Source organism: Scyliorhinus torazame, chromosome 10 (genome assembly GCF_047496885.1).
Source record: "Scyliorhinus torazame isolate Kashiwa2021f chromosome 10, sScyTor2.1, whole genome shotgun sequence".
Taxonomy (NCBI): domain Eukaryota; kingdom Metazoa; phylum Chordata; class Chondrichthyes; order Carcharhiniformes; family Scyliorhinidae; genus Scyliorhinus; species Scyliorhinus torazame.
This window is the reverse complement of record NC_092716.1, coordinates 71,522,033-71,526,141: the sequence shown is the minus strand read 5'-3', so window position 1 is coordinate 71,526,141 and position 4,109 is coordinate 71,522,033. Positions and strand designations below refer to the sequence as shown.

Sequence of the window (4,109 nt, the reverse complement as noted above, 5' to 3'; positions counted from 1 at the left end):
TGTGGCCAGGCAAAACACCCCAGGAAACGCTGCCCTGCTAGAGATGCTACCTGTTCAGCCTGTGGCAAGAAAGGCCACTTTGCAAACGTCTGCCGCTCCACTGCTGCCTCGGGGTCCAACGCCGCGGTCTGCTACTCCGGGGTGCCGCCGTCCTCCGTTCCCGGCTCGCTGTTCAACATGTGCGACGCAAGGGCGCCGCCATCTTTGATCATCCCCGGCCCGGCTCACTTCACTCCCGGTTCGCCGATCGTCACTTCCGGTTCGCCGATCGTCACTTCCGGTTCGCCGATCTTCGCTTCCGGTCCGTTGCCGATCGTCACTTCCGGTCCGTCGCCGATCGTCGCTTCCGGGTCCGCCCCGTCCCCGAATTGCGTCACTTCCGGTCCACCGCCGATCGTCACTTCCGGTCCTGCGCACTGGACCGAAATGCTGCAAACAAAGGAGATGCAGCCACCAACAGCAACCTGGCCTCCAGCAGCAGCCTACGACGCCTGGGCGCCGCCACCTTCTTCCGCAGGCCGCTCCTCGGATCCGGCACCCTTCTCCAACAGCTCCACCATCGCATCCATCGTCCTCGACCAGGACCGACCGCATCAGCTCGCCAGATCCACCATGGAGGTTCAGGTAAATTGTTTCACTGTCACCTGCCTCTTCGACAGCGGCAGCACGGAGAGCTTCCTCCACCCGGACACCGTGCGCCACTGCTCCCTCAAGGTACTACCCACGCGCAGGCATATTTTCATGGCCTCCAACTCCCAGTCGGCCGAGGTTTCGGGCTACTGCGTCGTCACCCTCTCAGTGAACGGCGTGGTGTTCCAGGATTTCAAATTCATGGTCCTCCCTCACCTCTGCGCCCCCGCGCTCCTCGGCCTGGACTTCCAATGCCACCTGCGCAGCCTCACCTTGCATTTTAACGGCCCCCTCCCCCCCCTCTCGGTCTCCAACCCCCAGTTCTTCCCTGATTCCTCCCCGGATCCCACCTGTAGTCTCTCCACGCTCAGGATCCCCCCCCCTTCACTGTTTGCTAATCTCACCCCCGACTGCAAGCCCGTGGCTACTAAAAGTCGGCGTTACAGTTTCGGGGACCGCCAATTCATTCGAGCGGAGATTAAGCGCCTTCTCTCGGAAAATATCATTGCTCCCAGCACCAGCCCCTGGCGAGCCCAAGTGGTGGTAGTCAAGTCTGGTGAGAAACACCGCATGGTCATTGACTACAGTCAGACCATCAACCGGTACACGCTGCTTGATGCGTATCCCCTGCCCCGCATATCTGACATGGTCAACCAGATTGCACAGTACCGGGTGTTCTCCACCATAGACTTGAAATCCGCCTACCACCAGCTCCCTATCCGCCCGGAGGACCGTAACTTCACGGCCTTCGAGGCGGACGGCCGCCTCTACCACTTCCTTCGGGTACCCTTTGGCGTCACCAATGGAGTCTCGGTCTTCCAACGGCAGATGGACCGAATGGTGGACCAGAACAGACTGCGGGCTACCTTCCCGTATCTGGACAACGTCACCATCTGCGGCCACAACCAGCAGGACCATGACGTCAACCTCACGAAATTCCTCCAAACTGCCAAACGCCTCAACCTCACGTACAACGAGGCAAAATGTGTTTTCGGCACCACCCGCCTCGCCATACTCGGCTACGTGGTGGAGAACGGTGTCCTCAGCCCCGATCCCGACCGTCTGCGCCCCCTTCTCGAACTCCCTATTCCCACCTGCCCCAAAGAACTGAGGCGATGCCTCGGACTCTTTGCCTACTATGCCCAATGGGTGCCCGAGTACGCTGACAAGGCCCGACCCCTCCTCCGTTCCCCCTCATTCCCCCTCCCGCCCGAGGCCTGCCAGGCCTTCCACCTCCTGAAAACTACTATCGCCAGAGCCGCCATGCATGCGGTAGACGAGTCTGCACCATTCCAAGTCGAGAGCGATGCCTCCGACTTTGCCCTGGGTGCCACCCTCAACCAGGCGGGCAGGCCCATCGCCTTCTTTTCCCGCACACTCCAAGGCCCCGAGATCAGCCACTCCTCTGTTGAGAAGGAGGCACAAGCCATAGTGGAAGCCGTCCGGCACTGGAGGCACTACCTGGCCGGAAAACCATTTACCCTCGTTACTGACCAACGATCAGTTGCGTTCATGTTCGACAACAAACAACGAGGTAAAATCAAAAATGATAAGATATTACGGTGGAGGATCGAACTCTCCACCTACAATTATACTATCTTATACCGGCCAGGTAAGCTCAATGATCCTCCTGATGCCCTGTCCCGTAGTACTTGTGCCAACGCACAGGATGACCGGCTGCGGGCACTACATAATGACCTCTGTCACCCGGGCGTCAGGCGGCTCTACCACTACATCAAGGGCCACAACCTACCCTTCTCAGTCGAGGCGGTCAAGGCCATGACTAGGGACTGCCAAGTCTGTGCGGAGTGCAAGCCGCAATTCTACAAACCAGACAAGGCGCACCTAATCAAGGCCACCCGCCCCTTTGAACGTCTCAGCATTGACTTCAAAGGGCCCCTCCCCACCCACAACCGCAACACGTACTTCCTCAACGTCATCGACGAGTACTCGCGGTTCCCCTTCGCCATTCCCTGCCCCGACACGACCTCCGCCACCGTCATCAAAGCGTTGCACGACCTCTTCATGCTGTTCGGTTATCCCAATTACGTTCACAGTGACCGGGGCTCCTCCTTCATGAGCGAGGAGCTGCGTCGGTACCTGCTCGCCAGGGGCGTTGCCTCGAGCAGGACGACCAGCTACAACCCCCGGGGGAACGGACAGGTGGAGAGGGAGAACGTGACTGTTTGGAAGGCCATGCTGCTAGCCCTCAAGTCCAAAGGCCTACCAGTCTCCCGTTGGCAGGAGGCCCTCCCGTCCGCACTCCACTCCATCCGGTCTCTTTTGTGTACTGCAACGAATGCTACCCCTCATGAGCGGATGTTTCTCTTCTCCAGGAGATCGGCATCCGTGACATCGCTTCCATCCTGGCTCCTGTCCCCGGGAGACGTCCTGCTCCGCAAGCACGTGCGGACCTCTAAGGCGGAGCCCCTGGTGGAGAGAGTCCGTCTCCTCCACGCCAACCCACAGTACGCGTACATAGCGTACCCCGACGGGCGTGAGGAGACCGTCTCCATCAAGGACCTGGCCCCCTCTGGGGCCCCTGCCGCCCTCGCCCCGCAACCTCCACCCCACTCCCTCTCTGCTCCCGTCAATCCCTCGGCCTGTTACTACTCCGTGCCAGCCGCTGTCATCCCGCAGTTTCGCCTCGAGCCAGCCGAAGCGGTGGGGGAAGTCATGCCGCCTCGCGAACCAGCACCACCGACCGCACGGATACCGCCGGACACTACCTCAGCGCCGCAGCTCCGACGTTCAAAGAGATCGACCAAACCCATCGTTCGTCTCGACCTTTGACGACACGGAACCTCCTGATGGACTCTGTTCACTGCTCCAAATTTTCACCCCGGACTTCCTTCTAAACAAGGGGTGAATGTGGTGATACACCACTGTACCTCCCTACCATTGTACATAGTATATAATAGTTGTGCGTAACGTGGCCCTGTAATACTGTGTATTGTACTGTAACTCTGCAGAGGTTCGGTCACTGGTAGGTAACCCGACCTGGCCACGGAGAGCTCCGCCTTAGCCACTCCCCCGGGAGTCAGTATAAGAACCTCTTCTGGGACAGCCCCCATTCTGTCTGGGGTCGTCTGTGTCGGGTAAGCCTCCCTTGTAGTATATTAAAGCCTGAGTTAAAGTCTCACATGTCTTTGTGGTTCTTGACGCTTAGCGCATCACTTCCTTACCCACCTTTACCTACCTCATGGGCTCCAAAGTTTGGGCGTTATATTTTCCCTTCCATCCTTAGCCTCCCTCCAAGGTCAAGCCTCCATTCCACCTTCAATCCAACCGACCTCCCCCACTTACAGTCTTCACACAATTTGTGCTCCCGACATCTGATACGAGTGATATTTTGAGCAATCCTCAAGAAGGCAAAAGCAACATCTGCTGATGTCAAAATTTGTGGAAGAAGTAAAACTCTGTAGGTGCATGCCACTTATATACAGTTATAAAAGTTAACATTTTAATTTTGCTCTGGT

At 58.0% G+C, this 4,109-nt stretch overlaps 1 long non-coding RNA gene across 1 annotated transcript; it reads left to right on the top strand.

Annotated features, from left to right (window-relative positions):
* The first annotated feature begins 520 nt into the window (after positions 1–520).
* On the top strand, positions 521–3,770 carry LOC140384829 (uncharacterized). Its single transcript, XR_011933156.1, has 2 exons — positions 521–624; positions 2,967–3,770. It is a non-coding gene; the product is annotated as an uncharacterized lncRNA (long non-coding RNA).
* The last annotated feature ends 339 nt before the right edge of the window (positions 3,771–4,109 follow it).